This window comes from Tenebrio molitor, chromosome 2 (assembly GCF_963966145.1).
Source record: "Tenebrio molitor chromosome 2, icTenMoli1.1, whole genome shotgun sequence".
Classification (NCBI taxonomy): Eukaryota; Metazoa; Arthropoda; class Insecta; order Coleoptera; family Tenebrionidae; genus Tenebrio; species Tenebrio molitor.
This window is the reverse complement of record NC_091047.1, coordinates 26,417,857-26,436,046: the sequence shown is the minus strand read 5'-3', so window position 1 is coordinate 26,436,046 and position 18,190 is coordinate 26,417,857. Positions and strand designations below refer to the sequence as shown.

At 33.1% G+C, this 18,190-nt stretch overlaps 2 long non-coding RNA genes across 3 annotated transcripts in view; both read right to left on the bottom strand.

The window, feature by feature from the left end:
- LOC138123103 (uncharacterized) overlaps positions 1-18,190 on the bottom strand; it is a 211,576-nt gene that overhangs the window by 176,182 nt on the left and 17,204 nt on the right. The gene's annotated exons all lie outside the window — the stretch shown is intronic.
- LOC138124932 (uncharacterized) lies at positions 8,301-10,178 on the bottom strand. The gene is made up of 3 exons (XR_011157308.1): positions 8,947-10,178; positions 8,806-8,890; positions 8,301-8,746 (listed from the first exon to the last, which is right to left on the bottom strand). It is a non-coding gene; the product is annotated as an uncharacterized lncRNA (long non-coding RNA).

The window sequence follows — 18,190 nt, the reverse complement described above, 5'->3', positions numbered from 1 at the left end:
GAGTTTCGGAACTTTCCTGTTCGGTGCCAGAGTCACCAACGATAATGTCTTTTTTGGTACTAGTGTACAAGTTTTGTCCATGTTGCTTTCGCTATCTATTTTATTTGTTTCATTTTTGCTCAAGTTTAACCCACGACGATATAAAAGGTCACCCCCCGGGTGACGCCCATCCCCAGGGAAAGGCATTTATACTGCGGGGTGCGCCAGGCGCCCCGTAGGTTTTTGCGACTTCGCTGTCGGTTGTTTATGGAGGTTGTCTCCTCGCGGGCCGGCCGGTTAAAGCAAGCCCCCCGGCTGCGAGTCCTCATACGACGTACCCCTGCCACGCTCGCAAGGGTTGTTGAGGTGTGAGCCGCAGTTACGGTATGTGACGTTTGGTCCGCGTTCGACCAAAACCGTAGCTCGGATCTCCCCCGGGTTCGCTAGTTCCCGTGCCACGACTTCCGTTGTGGATCCTGAAGGTTGAGCCGTCCTTTGTTTTTCGCCGGTCCGCTCGAGCCTTGCCGGCATGGGTGACCCTGCCAGGAGCACGAAGCTCCCGCCGGTATCGCCCCGAGCATCGCTTCGGTTACTTAAGCCCCTCCACCAACGACAAGGTGTCACGGCTCCTTGGAGGGGAATGTAAACAATCTGTCCAGTGTCAATATTACATAACTTTGCAACACCCTGTAAAGTGAAATATAGGGTGTTTTTTAAAATTTCAGCTGTTTAAATCTTACGTTTTCACACGAGTGGTGCGTTCACAGTCGACTCTTCAACGCCTACTTTGAGGTGAAATTTAAAAGAACACCCGATATAATACAATATATCAGCGCATATTAATCATGGTAAACGAAGAATTATTAATCGAAGACCCATCTGCCTATTAACATTTTTTGCATATGGACAATAATTCGTTTGAATCATTAAAAAACGTAACGTAACACAAAATAATTATTATGTACAAAAAGGTGGTAGCTACCATATCATACCTTTTGAGTGAAATAATAAAATGAAAATAAAAAAACACTGTGAACTACGCCCGAAACGACTCTCAACAATTTTCTTTCATAACCCCATTTTTTTCTGACACTTGCAGACACACTAAAAACAAAAGTTGGCGACGTTGTCGGTTGTGTTTTCGAGGTAGAATGCAGTGTTGGTGGATTTTTGATTTTGAAACAGATTATATCTTAATTTTTAATCATTAATATTTCATTAACTGAGTAAATTTTTTATTTACAATAAATAAAAGAAATGACTAATACTAGAGAAAACAAAATTGTAGCAATCGTAAATGGGGAGCGTAATACTTGGTCCAGAAATAAAAATCTATTTTGGGGTGTCTAAAAACAAGTAATGCGGTAAGGTTTTTTGGGTGCTTTTAATGTAATTATGTTCAATTGTGGATGATTTTCAACAGTTCTCCCATGTACCCATTTTCTGGTGGCCTATTGATTTTCGACTATTTTTTGGGTGCATAAAAAATTATGATTTTTTAAACATTTCATGTCTTTTTCGGTTGTTTACTTCTGGAAAAACATACAATTTTTTAGGATTCTACCTTGTTTTGTAAGGCGCCAAATATATCTCTTTGATTTGGTGTTGTTTTTCCTTTTTTTGCATGCGCCAAACGGCTTGGTCCAGAAATAAAAAGCCATTTTGGGATGTGTAAAAACAAGGTATTTTGTTAGTTTTTAGGACGTTCTTGAGGTAATTTTGCATGATTTTTAACGGTTTTTCATGTGCCCAATTTTTGGTGGTCTACAGATATTTGGTACCTTTGGGGTGCATAAAAGCTTTTTAAAGGGTTTTACGCCTTTTTCAGTTGTTTTCTTTTGGGAGAACAGCTAAATTTTTAGGGTTTTTGTCTTGTTTTTTGAAGACGCTAAATGTCCTGGTCCAGAAATAAAAAGTGTGTAAAAACAAAGCATTTTGTAAGTAAACAGGTAAATTTGTAGGTTACTACCCTGTTTTTCCCTGTGCCCAATTTTTGGTGGTCTACAGATATTTGTGTACTTTTGGGGTGCATAAAAATTAATGTTTTTTGAGAGGTTTTAGGCCTTTTTCGGTTGTTTGATTTTGGGCAAACAGCTAAATTTGTAGGCTTCTACCCTGTTCTTTAAGACTCCAAATCTCCTGGTCCAGAAGTAACATTTTACATCCTACTTGTAAGACATACGTGTAAAAAGTTCCTTTTTTGCACTCGCATCCTTTAAAATACCAATAAAGGATCACTTTTTACACTTAATAAATAACTATTTTAATTCTTAAGAAAAATTATTTAGAAGTGTAAGGATCGTTTTTTTTTTTTTATAAAATAGTGAAAAAAATTAATGTAATGTTATTTAATGTAATATTCATATAATATAAGAGTGCCGTGACAACTGTCTAAATGTCAATAAATTCGCTCTCTAATAAAAACGCGCCAAATGTTGTTGCAAGTGCTTCACTGCAATCCAATGGTGCTACAGAAGTTAGAAAACGCAAAAAATGGACTATGGAAATGAATATTTTCATTATACGGGAATATTTTCGGATCACGAAACTACAGGATGTTGTGAGTACTTACAGGCTTGATTTATTTAAAGCGTTCCAAAGTAAGTACCCCCAGTTTCCTGTTACTATTCAAAATTTAGCTGACCAGAGGAGAGCCATTATGAAGAAAAACTATATCCCTTCGGCAATTTTAGAAAAGATCAAAAATGATGTAAAGTTAGAATTGTCAATTAATTATTCTGACAATAATGAAGTTTCTAATAATTTAGTTGAAAATTCTGTTGAACCGCAAAGTTTACAAACTTTACCAAATCATAATGACTCTTTCTGTTATCAAAGTAATTCAACACCAAACAACACGATACAAAACGATATAAATAATTTAGACTTGAGTTATAATGATATATTGGGTGATTCAAAATGATTGTGGCCAAGTATGGCAACTGTGTAGGAAAATTTATGTGGCAACTGTGTGGCTAGGGTAGAGGTGATATTTCTTTGACAGTTCATAGTCGCGCAATTTTGAAAACTGTCAAATCAATGTGTAATGATATCAAAAAAATCAAATGCGCGCTTATGAAATGTCATACAAATGACAACTCTACCTCATCCACACAGTTGCCACATAAATTTTCCTACATAGTTGCCATACTTGGCCACAATCATTTTGAATCACCCAATACATGTTATTAATCAAAATTTTTACTCCCATCAAAATTTTAAAGAACAAATTGAAGATGAATTTAATAGAACTCTGAACGAATTTGAACATATAGAACCATTTAATAGACCACTATTACCTAAACAACAAAGCTCCAAAAAATTCTTTGCAATGATTGAAATTTTAAATCAATTCATTTTACCTAAATTTGTAAATAACACGACAAGTTTTAGAAAATTACACAGTATCATATACACGGTGTTCTTGAAGTTGACGCGTTCCTTGTAACACGAGGTACTACACATTATTCTTAAAAATTTTAGCCTAAATCTTCTTAGTAAAATGTTTGTATTAACGGAGATAATCGATTGTATATTTTTATTGTTTTCTAAAATTTTAAGTCCGGTCCTGTCCATTTCTCCGCTGTACTAGATTAATAACTAACCTGGCCCAGAATGGTGTCTTTCCGGAAATCGCTTTGCAATACTCTCTGGACGCTGCAGATGCATTCTGATAACGTGATAACATTGCCCATGCATTTGCAACATATCTGTGAGCTCATTATTTTCCTAATAATAAAGCCATTTCAACTAATTAGATGACAACTCTGACAGTAGTTTTGATTAACGTCCATGCTCATTTGATTTTTTTTTAACAAATCAGCGCAAATTTGAGCAGGACCGGTTTCAAAAATTTCAAAAAAATTAACTTATTGTATCTTCATTGCCGTACACATTTTACTAAGGTGATTTTGGCTAAAATTCTTTAGAACAACGCATACTATCACATGTTAAAAGGAACACCTCAACTTCGAAAACATCCTGTATAGTGGAGCTTTAACAATTATCAGATTAAATGGTTCAAAAGAAATTGACCAGACAAATAATATAAAAGCCAAAGAATTACCAAAATGGGAACGAAGACGAAGACGAAGATATTGTTAATGCGTTTATTTAAACGCATTAACAATATCAGACGAGATTTACGTAGAATAACTCAATATTTAAATGTATAAATTCTAATCATCTAAATAACTGTATTAAATCGATTTTAAATAAAAACAGAATACATTGTTTAAAATATAACGAATATAATGAAACATTAATAGAAATTAGAGACACTTTATTACAAAAATTGAATATTTATTCTAAACGATTAAAAAGATATAAAAATAATAAACAACGGAAATTTGAAAATAAACTATTTAGAAATAATGAGAAGTTGTTTTACAAAAATTTAGCAGATAATAAAACTCAAAATAATAATGGTCTACCAAATATAAATGAAATTAAAGAATTCTGGTCAAACATATGGTCAAATGAAGTTCAATTTAATAATCAGGCAGAATGGATTCCTAATTTAGAAAATGAGATACCAGATTAATAATCCACATCATATTCAAATTAGCCTTGAAATTTTAGTTAAAAATATTAATAGTTCACATAATTGGAAATTCCCTGGAGGTGACCAAATTCATAACTTTTGGTTAAAAAAATTTACTTGTATTCATAAATGCTTACTTGATCACTTTAACGGATTTATTAGGGAACCTAACACATTTCCAGAGTTTTTGGCCCATGGTATAATATATCTGAAACCAAAAGATTCCGATACTAAAAATCCATCAAAATATAGGCCAATCACATGTCTGCCTACAATTTATAAAATTATGACATCTTGCATTAAAGTAATAATTTACGACCATTGTCAAAAATTAAATATACTTAATGAAGAACAAAAAGGTTGTGTTAAGGAGTGTTTTGGTTGTAAAGAACAACTCATAATAGATACGGTAATAATGGAACAAGCTAGAAAAAATAATAGAAATATTTGTACCGCATTCATAGACTACAAAAAGGCCTATGATTTAGTACCACATTCATGGTTAATTAAAATTCTTAAAATTTATAAAATTAATTTGAATTTGATTAACTTTTTATCCCATATTATGACATTTTGGAAAACTACTTTAAATTTATCAATATACAATACTAAATTAAAATCCGAGCCTATTCAAATTAAACGGGGAATTTATCAAGGAGATTCTTTAAGTCCTTTATGGTTTTGTCTAGCCATTAATCCTTTGATAAATCTATTAAATAGCACTGGATATGGTTTCAATATTAGAGTTAATAATACCACACTATCCAAATTAAATCACCTTCTTTATATGGATGACATAAAACTTTATGCATCTAAAAAGAATCACATTTTATCTTTACTAACAATAACTGAAAATTTCTCAAATGATATTGGCATGAGTTTTGGTATTGATAAGTGTAAAACGCAATCAATATGTCGCGGTCATTACGAACATTTAGAATATATAACTAAAGAAGGAGAAATCATTAAAAATTTAAATAAAGGAGAATTTTATAAATATTTAGATATTAATCAATCAAATCATATTCAACATTCAATTATAAAAGAAAATTTAGAAAAACAATTTTATTTAAGAATTAAATCTATTTTAAAATCAAAATTAAACGGTAATAATTTAATTAAAGCTGTTAATACATATGCTGTTCCATTGTTGACCTATTCTTTTGGTGTTATAAAATGGTCCAAAACTAATTTACATAATATGTATAAATATTCAAACTAGAGTTCTCTTTACAAAATTTTGTAAACATCACCCCAAATCTGCTATTGAAAGATTTAATTTACCACGCGAAAATGGTGGTAGGGGTTTTCCAAATCTAGAAATTCTACAACATAATCAAATTGCTTCACTAAAAAATTATTTTCTCAATAGAGCTCGTGATAACACTTTTTTTAATGCTTTGGTTTCAGCGGATAAAGGTTACACACCTTTAAATTTAAGTGATAATATAATTTCAGATATTGTTGAGCCAAATATACCTGACACTATAGCAAATATAAAACAAAAGTCTTTACATGGGAGATATTTTAATCAGCTAGAACAGCCAGAATAGTTATTTTTGTATTAAGTGCGCAAAATGAGTGTTTTTTAATGGCGCTTGAGAATGTCAAATTTTTTGTCGAGACCGCAGGTCGAGACAAAAAAGACATTCGAAAGCGCCATTAAAACAGGAATTGCGCACGAAATACAAAAATTTTTTCTACAGCAGTCAAAAAAAGAACTAGATTTATGAAAATAAAATTATTATAATTCAGAAATAACATCAAAATATAAAGTTATCATGAAAACATTTTGTAACATAGGGAACGCGCAACTGTTTTTTTGTTATTATGAAAAAATCTGACATTTGCTTCGGTAAGAATTACGAATTTACCTATAATTTCGTTATAATTACACGTATTTTATAATTTTTTAGAACGTAGTGTGTCTATGACAGGGAAAGCGATACTCCGCCTGAAGTAACGGAGCGAGCAAATGCTGCAATTGCAACCATAATACCTGGAAAATCGTAAATCCAAAATGAGAGAGCGTACATTCAATTTCGGGAATGGTGTACGACAAAAAATGTAGTAAGAATATCGGAGAAAGTGCTTTTGGCTTATTTGGATGAAAAGTCAGCAAAGCTAAAACCACCGACACAATGGTCTACCTTCTCCGTGCTGAAAGCAATGTTAAATGTAAAGGAAAACATCGATGTCCGAAAAGTTCCCACCAATGTGCCCTATCTCAAAAACAAATCAGTTGGTTATCGAGGGAAAAAATCAAAAATTTGAACACAAGAAGATATTAGTAAATTTATAGAAGAAGCTGCCGATGAAAAAAAGTTATTGAAGAAGGTAATGAATATACACATCATATTATAGATAAACAAAGTTAATAATAATGATTCGATACAGGTTGTGCTCATTTTGGGCATAAGTGGCGCTTGTCGTCGAGAAGAGTTAGTAAAATTGACAATCGATGACATAGAAGATAAAATTTCAAAATAAAATTTCAAACTGTCAACCCTCCACTTCCCATCAACAGAACATGGCTGTCGAAATTTCAGACAATCAGGTTTGCACTTCTGAGGAAGTGAAAAAGGAGTGCGAAGAAGTGTGCGAAAACATCTGTGAGAAGAACGAATCATTTGTAATGAAGTCCTCTGGAATTAATGAAGGAAATAGTGGCTCCAAATGCACAATTAATATTTATTTCAATAATAAGTGATGTTTGAGTGATTGTAACAATTTGTAGTTATACCCATAGTTCTCTTTGTTTTGTTCTATAGCCTGTAATTCTGTTTGAATAAAATTAATTGAAGAAAACATAAATTTTTTTTCACTGTTAAAAAAATTTTTTTTTCACTGTTAAAAAATAGTTATTTATTTAACGAGTTCGTGTGTAATTTGGGCTTTTTTTGGCATGAGTGGGCCAGTTTAAAACTCGAGTGAAACGAGAGTTTTAAAGCTCTAGGAGTGTCAAAAAAGCGCAAATTACACAAGAACGAGTTGAATACAACGTTTTTTTTGTTCGACGAGCCCCCCCAAAAGCTCCAAATCGCTTAAAATCTTTAAAATTAGCTTGACGTTTCGTTTTAACAAGTTGTCAAATTCATCAAAATCCGTTCACACAGGAGAAAATTCTCAAATTCTGACAGTGTCGAACAAAAAAATTTTTTTTAATCATGTTAAAAAACAGTGTCGTTTGCAACTTGATAGCAATGAAAAAATGTCACGTTTTTTTGACGGCTGTAGAAAAAATTAATATTCAAGCTTCTCATGCATGGCTTAAAAAATCAAATATTCATCCTGAGACTGAGGGTTTTATATTTGCAATACAAGATCGTGTTATAAATACAAGAAATTATAAAAAACACATATGCGGTTTACAATCGATCATCGATAAATGTAGGATTTGCGGAACTGAAGGGGAAACCATTGAACACATCATTTCTTCTTGCACCGTTTTGGCTCAAAGCGAATATAAAAAACGTCATGATATATTCGCTAAAATTATACACATGAATTTAGCTGTTAAATTCAATTTATTAAAGAATACACAACCACATTACATTTATAAACCAGAAAGTTCTTTAGAAAATGACAATTACAAATTATATTTTGATCGCACAGTTTTAACCGACATTCACATTCAGCATAACAGACCAGACATTATTATTTTAAATAAACAACAAAAGCAAGCATATCTTTTAGATATAGCTGTTCCAAATTCACACAATATAACACAGACATATAATACAAAAATTAATAAATATATCATATACCTTGAGCTGAAGGCTCCTGAACAATTAACGGAATGCTGGAATCAGGTACCTCAGAGACAAATATGTAGCTTCTGCAATTGGGGACGGACAAAGACGATTACAAATGATAGCTAATAAAAATGGAGGGCATATTGATTGAACCATATCTGGTTGAGATAGGTAATCTTCAAAACCAGAATTTTTGCATGTCTTCATGTTATGACGCACAACTTTTGAGTTAGGACTATCTCTGCACAGCAAGAGGCCTTCATCTTTTCTATAAATATTGGGTTTTTCACTGGTATATTAATCATTTAAAAAACTTAATAACTCAGGAAGATATGAACGAACAAAATTTGTACCGTTTTTTTCGGCCCACTGTGTATTTTAGTTTCAATTTTAACTTGTCATGCTCCTTAAAAGAATAGGTACCGGGGGCACACACTATTGTTTGGTTTCTTTTTGTCTTGAATTGAAACTGAAAGTATAACTTTATTAAGAAGTTTCATCACTTAAGTTTTTACCTTTATAAAATACGTAGCAGATTCACAAATTGCCCAAAAAGTAGAAAATGTTATTTTTTTCCTTTCTTTATTGTTTTCTTATTGACAATTTCTCAATACTGAAAACGTTGGCTATTGTAATTACTTTCATTTAATAAATGGCACTAATTCCTACCTTTTTATTCACAGAAAGTCTTATATCTTTAAAAAGTACATTTTTATTTTTCTCAGAAAAGTGTCACATTTGACAAATATTTTTTGACTGTTTTAAATACAACGGTAATAGTCGAAATTTTACGAATAAATACGACGGAGTGTTTTGGCCAACTGCGTGCGGAGCAGCACCGTAGAAGCTATTCCAACATTATTATATGGGCATAGTTATTATATGGGATTGAAGTGTCTTATTATAGTTTAATTGTCTGTGCTAATAATCTATTTGGTTATTTTAGTCTCTTGCTCCTGGAATAAAAAATAGAATTTATAATATCACTTTTTCATATAAATGCAACTCCATCTTTTTACATTTTTCACTCGTGTAAAATTAAAATCACGACCTGCTGTATTATTACCGGCCTGTTCAAAAGTGTAATTTGAGTGATCTCCGCAGAGCGCTAGTGTACGGGCGCTTTTTGGGGATATTATTCATCTTAAGTTTTTGTCACCGAGAGTTTTTCTCGTTCAAATGACATTCGAATTTAAAATCAAAAACACGAAAATACAATTGTATTCAGTATTGTTTTAGAAAGAAAATATGAACTTACTGTGCTCAATCTTAACTCTAACATCATGTCTAAACCTATTTTTCCGCATTTTTATTCTTCAGAAGCGCCCGTACTGTGGCGCCCTCATCGGCAAAAATTGGCTCTTTCTCGGAAACATTTTCGCAATGCTTTTTTAATGAAATGAACAGGCCGGTTATTATACAGCAGGTCGTGATTAAAATTATAGAAATTTACAGGAATCTGTAAGCAAGAAACACAAAAATTAGGTTTCGTGAATTAAATACAGAAATCAATACATGTTTTACCTTCGAACACTGACAGACAGATGGCACATATTCTATTTGTTAATTTGATATTACTTTATTTAAAATCTATCACGAGACATATTGCCACATCAAGATTAATATAATAATTGTTCATGTGTTTAATGTTTAAATGTTTAATGTAATATTTTCTTGCAGTTAACGAGAGAGGAGTTTTCAGAGTAGAACAGATAGGTGTCGCAAGTTATCCCACTTGTTCACTTGTTAAATGGTTTTGAATGAATTATGGCATAGTTTGTGATTTTATATTCGTTTCTAGTTCAGCAAATCTGTAAAATATTGTTCTGAGAGCCAGTGATAAAAAGAGAAATCTATGTTACTGCAGAAAGTGTCTGAAAAATTATGATTTATAGGGAAAAAAATTCAGCTTTTTAGCATCTTTCACGTTATTCTCAGAACTTGAATTTTACATGTGCGAAAGGGGTTTTCTATTAATTTTTCAAATTTTTTATTAATTCTCATTAAACGCATAAACTCTTTAGTTAAATTATAATAATACCCTGCTAAACATATAACAGTAACTCAAAGAAATAAAACGATCAATAAAAAGGACTAAGTAGGTATTTGATTTTATTGTTTTATAAGATATATATTAGTAAAACTGCTTAATCGTGGCTTATTTTCATTAATTAAACTACACTTTATTGGTATAACAGCAAAAAATATTCTTCAAAAACGTTGAATCTTTTAGTAATAAACAAGACAATGACTGTTTTAAGAATCATTTAAAGAAAAATTCTTGCAGTTAATTATTTTTTCCATGATCATTGAATTTCAGTGGTTCAGTTCAAAGATGGCAATTGAATCACTAGTTAGGAAAAAATATTTTCTCACTAGTGAGCAAAGTGAATGTTTCCACGTTTTGTTGTGAAAAACTGTATTCGTGAGTTCCCTGTTGGGTTAATTTTGTAGAAGTTATTGTTTCAGTGATTTTAACAGTTATGAAAAATAGTGATGCAGATAGATAATGATAGGTATGTACAGTTTACGTTAATATAACCTCATTTTTTACTCTTGTCATGTTTTTGTCATTTTGATTTATTTACATTAAAAAATAGTGATTTTCGGCATAATAAGGGGTAGGCAGCAGGTGAAAGCGATGATTTAAATACACTTACTGCAATTACGGTTGGGATCCTCGCCTTCGGCTCAGACGCCCAACTTCCGTACTCGTGATTAAATGCAGTACTTTGCTCACTTGTATTGAAAATAGCTATTTTCTTTTCGTTTTTCTCTCTTAATTATTATCTATACAGCGTGTCCCAGAATTGGCGCCATACCCTTGTATGACAGATACAGAATCGTTAAAGAAACTCATATTTGTAAAAAAAAATGTCCAGGCTTCAAGGGTTTAAGAGTTAGAGACTATTAAAATTGACCAATGAGGAGACAATTTTTCAAATTGAACTTAAGGTCGTTGAAAGTGAGCCATGTAAAAAATCTAAATCCAAGTGTTAACGAACTTTGAATGATTTTTTTTGACAATACTGACGTTTCTAAATGTCATAGATAGATGGTTATTTTAAAGAAATTCCATGATCACAAAAAAAAAAACTATAAAAACCTTTATTAGAAACCATCGTATTTAATAACAATTAATTTCACATAAGATGTTCAAACTGCCTTCCACCCACTTCATACACAGAGTTGCTCGTCGCAGCAAGTTATTTTGAACATTTCGTAACATCTCAGATATCAGAGCCGCAATAGACTCCTGCAGTCTGTTTTTCAATTCTTCCAAAGTGTCCAATGGCTCACGGTGTATGTAGTCTTTATAAATTGATTCCACAGAAAAAAATCCATTCCTCGACTGAGCCAGCTATGCGGATCCCATGTATTCAGTACTTGCTGGGTTAACCTTGAATTTTGGGGAGGGACACCGTCATGCTGAAACCATATTTGTCTCCTCAAGTTTAAATCGATGTCTTCTAATAATTCCGGAAGATTGTTTTCAAGAAAATCTGAATAATCTTCACCATTTAGACGTCGAGGAAGACGAAAAGGTCCTATCTAAAAATACAAACATTACAAATCTTAGATTAAAGTGAAATCACTAAAGTTATTAGTATTACCAAGCGATCATCAATTATTCCAGCCCACACATTAGTACTAAATTTTTCTTGAGAACCTCTAACTCCAATAATATTTGGATTTTCATCCGCCCATAAGGGCCAGTTGTGAGTGTTATACATCCATTCTCTTGAAAATGTGCATTCCTCTGCAATTCTGGGACACGCTGTATATTTGTTAATTTTCTTATCTTTTAATTTTTTTCCGCAGATGTTCAATGATTTCCTTCAGATTCAGTTTACTTTTCATTCAGATATGAGAAATTAATTTTTCCAAAACATATTTTGTTAAATTATTAATTTCAGGCTATTTGCGTAATTTATTACAATATAGTTTATATTCAATATTATTATATTTTGGCTTCTTTTCTACTTTCAAGTGCAATAAATTTCATGAGAATAATTTTAAAGACGATTTGCTTTTATTACTTGTAAGTTGTAATGAATGACATTAATTAAAATTATAGCATACGGTTTATTTTTGAAAATGAACTAATGTGATCAAAATTGTTGTTCCTTGTAGAGAAAATCGTTTTTTCTAATTTTGACATATAAAGTGACACTTTTCAAAATTAATTGACGTTGGGAAACGTCACACTTTTCGTAACTGGTTACGAAAAGTAAAATCTTTCCTAACTGGTTAGGAAAAATTTATTGTATCATCAATTTGACACTGTCATATTTTTTGTTTTTAAGCAAAATAACCGTGCCTACTTACCTACTTGATATTTTAACACAATAATAATTTATTATTAATGAAATTCATTACTTCGTTTAACGTTTGGAGAAACTTTTTTTTGTCAAAATTAGAAAAAATCTTGTATGTAACACGTTAGGAAATGCAATTTTGTGTAACTCGTGTGATTTTGCGGGATCTCGCTGCGCTCGTCCCGCAAATATTCCACTCGTTACACAAAATAACGCATTTTCTAACTGGTTACATAAATAACTATTCTTTGGTGCTAATTTGATTGACGAAATGTATTGAAATTAAGTCAGAATATTGTAAGAACTTGGGAATTCATTTGAATTTTCCAAGTGAAACTTTATCTCTCTCAGAAAGTGTATAGATATCAGAAAGCAAATTGCTCGGCGATTTCCAAAATCCAAAGCAGAAATCCGAGTTTATGTGACAAGAGCGCCAACCAGAAAGAGCAATAATTGCAAGCGGGGCCAGTTCCTGTTGATGACCTAAACTCCCTGCGGAAATTCGATTTGAAAAGCCAACATTGTTTTTGAGTTTCCACCACAGGAACATTATTTATCCGCGAATTTCCGCGGCAATGAAGTGTAAAGCAAAAACCATCCCTGTGAAAATTTTCGAAGTACGTGTGTTTGCATTTTATATAAAGCTCCACTCTTCGACAGAAAAGTAATAAAGCTTTCTTATAACTTCTTAAAGTCGGCCGGGAAAGTTCAAAGTTGGAAACGAATATATAAAAAGAGCGGAGTTCTGTCGATATTGGGGAATTATTTCTTAAATTATACAGATGTCGGGTTCTGATTACTTTATGGACTCGTCATTTATAAGAATATGGCTGATGGCAGGTGCACGACGCATCTTTCCTCTCGTCTCGACGGACGCGGATCCATGGGACAGACGAGGACGGCGGACGAAGACGGATGTCGGACTAGTCCCGAAAAATAAATTTGTGGTTTTGATTTTCATAAATTGGTTCTCGTTTGTAAATCCACTAAGGTTGTGTAATGTGATTTAAATTGATGTTCGACTTTATATTAAAAATGAACGTGCTTTCCTATAATCGTGCAGATTTTTCCACTTCCAATGCATATTCTTGGGGTATTATTAAAGTCTGAAAGAGAGTAATTTACAGCGTTAAACAAAGTTTAAGGTCCGCGGAACTTTTTAAACGAAATTAGCTATTTAAAACTTCCACCGGTTCGCGCAAGACTGTCAGATCGGTGTCGAGCCCTTCGAAGTGTTTGTCTTGGAGATTGTTTGTTCCTGTGACAAAATCAAAATTATTCGGAGGCTGAATTAAGGCAATTTGTAACGCTTTTTCGTAAAAAAAATTGAAATTTTATTTAGCAGGCTCTGCTACGTGTTAAAATTAACACACGCATTTTAGATACACCCTGTATACAGTCTGATTTTGAAAGATTTGCAGATATTTTAACCTAAAGTAGTATCTGTTAAAAGAAGGCAAAATAACCCAACTTGCCTTATACAAATGTTAATGATTTACAAGATAATGAAAGTTTATTTGGGAACCGCTGAAAATTGCCGGGTAGTTTTGAGCACGACCAACTTAAAATGTCACGTTTTTCTGTTATTCGAAGTTATGTTTAGTTTTGATCGTTAAAGTTTTTTGAGTTTCATCTTTGAAGAGTTTTTGATAAAATTAATAAAGTAAAGATAAAATTGTGCCTGCAAATTATGCAGAAAACAACAGTGACCTAGACGACAAAGTAAAAATACTGTAATTGTGAGTAAAAGTATGAAATCAAACATCAAAAAAGTGGCAGATTGGTGAAAGCCATTTGTGATTTAAATAGAGGTTAAGATTGAGATCACATTGAGATTCTTGTCAAAGTGACTTAATTTTGAATTAAATGACAATAAAAAAGTCTACTATGTTTTGTTTTGTCCCATTTCTTCATAAAATTCAGTGGCTCCTAAACTTTTTTTGAAAAACTTTTAGTCCCTTTTTCTCGAAAAATATCAACATTTGTATAAGACATTATCAGTGTCCGGACGAAATAGTACCGAACAAGTCGACCAGTACAACTTTGCTTAATCCCTCGCTCGCACATAAACACGATTCAGCTGGTTCCCTGTTATTGAAAACGAACCAGCTGAATCGTGTTTATGTGCGAGCGAGGGATTGCGCAAAGTTGTACTGGTCGACTTGTCCGGTACTATTTCGTCCGGACACTGGACATTATTGACTCAATCGTTACCTAGTGAAATAATAGCCATTTTTTAGGCAACTCCTAATTTTTTTGCAAATTTGAAGACAGAATAAATTCTAATTTATGTCCATGCACTAGTATGACCTTTGGAGTGATCGTTTGTGCGATATTGATTTTTAACGATGAAAACAAAGTGGGTAAAATGTTCACAAAAAAATAATTTTGAAATAAATCTCTTTGGATTTTAAATTTTATGTAAAATAAAGTTTTGTTGGGGCTAGACTTTACCAAAACAGGGTTTTGTTATGTTAAATAAAATTTAAGTGAAGCGTGTTTAGTCGTCTCATTTAAATAACAGTTCTGACGGTATGGGTTCTCATAGAAGTAAACTACAAAAAAAAAACAATAATACAAGGTAGAATCCACAAATTTGTTGGTAATTGTTCACTTTAACTACTTCTGGAATTTTCGCGTTTTTACTGGCTAGACAGCCTCAGGGCGTCCTCCTAGATCGTTTCCCACCATTCAAACCTTGTGCAAATACCTTTTTTTTCTCTCCTGTTGTGTTTCAAGGTCGCGTCAAGGTCGCGCCAATGTCTTAGTATAACTAAAAGGTAAGGAAAATTCATTTGCACAAGGTTTGAGTGGTGGAAAACAATGCAGGAGGAAGCCCTGATGCTGTTTAGCTAGAAAAAACGGGAAAATTCCAGAAGTAGTTAAAGTAAACATTGACCGATTTGTTTTTGTATCACAATTTTTTTTTGCAATTTTTATCTTCCAATATTCTAGGAGGAGAAAATGAGAAGACCCCAATGGCGAAACGTATAAATTTGTTGTTCTTATTTTTATATAAATATTACACATTCATATGAGGTAATGAGATATTTTATTTATGCTACGAGTACAATCATCGCATGCATCGTTGATTTCACTTGATTCTCCATCTTCCAAGAATTAACTTTCATTTTCAAATCAGTTCTGTAAATTTGACCATTACTGTTATTATAAATGTTTGTTCACCTAACAATTTGTTCGCTTAATTACAGTTGATAATTAATTCGATAATGTATGTAATAAGTGTGTGCCGTTGGCTCAATTTCTTCACTTCGGGTGAATATGAAACGTCCATATGTTCGACTTCAAAGCGAACCAGCCTCAGTCCAGGCCCGCAAGTGCCCAACCGCAGAAGAGAAAACCGTTGGAGCGCGATACGCGTAGCAGCCGCGTAAGCAAAATAACCAGAAGCGGTCTTTACTTCACCCCAACGCACACTTTGATATTGGCTTCACACTTAATTAGACGTCGAATACAAACCCCCAGCACACACACACACACTCACACACACGCGCGGGGACCTGGAGTAACCGGAATGGTCAGCGCCCTGGACGCCAGTCAAAAGCCGCAAGCTCTGTTTTCGATTTATTAATAAAATAATTAGCCCGTCAAGAACACAAGCCAACCCCTCGTCCAGGCCCGGACCACGCTCGACATTCATTTAATTCCATTCAAAATTACCAAACCCACTTACGGATTCACGTGGTGATGGTCCATCGGACCGGTTTCCAGGAAGCGGCCAAAATAGTGCATAAATAATTTCGATGCGGCACCGATTTGTGGGGGATCGCGGACACTAAGCAATTTGTCCGAGGGACGACGATGATGCGGACTGGGATCTTGAAGAAGAAATTAGGGGGTGATGGAGAAGTTGGAAGGGGAAGGCAGTGCCATTTGAATAATTTAAGTAAGGTTAGAATGGTCGATAAACCTGTATAAGAGTGGAGACATTATAACTTATTCAGTTATAACCAGCGCTCTGAATGATGACAACTTTCACAATCACAAGTATTTAATCGGCAAGGTTTTGAAAAAGAAGAATCGTACCAATGAATGTGAGGAGGTTAAAAATAGTTATTTAGACAACGAGTGTTAGAAGTGCAACTTTTTTTCATAAGTGTGGAAGTTTATTAAACGAGTCGTAGACGAGTTAAATAATCCACACGCATGAAAAAAAAGCACGCTAACACGAGTTGTCTATAAAAAAATTTTAAATTTCATAAATCAAAACCTATTTTAACTGTAATTTGTGCTTCCATTTTGTCAAGTGCGGTGGCCGGTTGTGGTAACTAAGGAAACATTATATGTTAATTGTTGTAAAATTAATTTGTCAGTTTTATGTCAGTCTCAATAAAAGTCAAAATGGGTGATTCAGATGAAGATCCTGAAATTACTAGTGGACTAAAGAAAGGTGGGTTTAATGTTACTAGTTGTTCTAATCGTTATATCAATTTTCATTTTGATAAATCACTTCTCTGTAGAATACGTAGGTATATCGTTCATTAATGGATTAAAACCAAGCAGTTAAAAAAAGTTGCTGACATCATAACTTTTTTTCACTAAGTGAAAAAAAGTGATACTTCTAACACTTAAATCAATGAAAAATAGTCAACTTTTTTTAATGAAATTTTAAAAAATGTATGTATAGAGGTGTACCAGAACTTCCTCCCCAAAGAAATAAGGGGTAATGTGATAATCTGAATTTCAAAGAAAGAAAGTCCTATCTCAAGTGATAATCACAATTTTGCGTTGTCGGGATTTTGAATTTCGAATTTTGTTGCGATTTCAATAATTATTTCTGCTGGCTAGCAACTTATCCGATTTTTTAGTAAACCTGAGGGCAAACTTCTAGAATTGGTGAAATGGAAGACTTTATAACTCGGCTATGTGAGCCGTAGGAAAATTTATTTTAGTCATCTTGGAGTCTCTTCTGCTTTCGGAACATGCCTGTTTTCTATGGGGCGGCATTACGTTTTTGAGAGCACTAATAAAACTGGTGGACCAACAGCTAAATAAGAAATGATTGTTAGTCTTTTTCATGCATCTAAGTGTTAAATCAATAAAGGGTGTTTTTTTAAATTTAGCGTCGAAGTTGACGTTGAAGAGTCGATTGTGAATGAACCATTCGTCGTAAAAATGACTGATTTTTCAAACTGAATATTAAAAACACGCAAAAAGTGAGGTTACATTTAAACAACTGATCAGAGTTGTAATCCGGTGGTGCGTTCACAATCGACTCTTCAACGCCAACTTCGACGCCAAATTTAAAAAAACACCCGTTATAATGACCATCAGTTCTATGCAGTGAGGAAACTTTAAATGGAAAAAAATTCGTAACTTGGACATTTTTCTAAAAAATTGTTTTTCGTTTTCGTTGCCCACATTTTGGCGCATATGGTTTTTGCATATCTGGTCCTGGAAGTGCACGACCACCCCTAACTTTTTTTTCAAACGTAAAGGTGTTCAAGTAACACCTCCTTTGAAAGGCCCCTTCGCAAGGAATACAACGCACTATTTGTTTCCTGAATATTTTCAATTTCTACGTGCTAAAAAAATAAAAATCAATTTTGTGCAGATATTTATGAATAAATTGG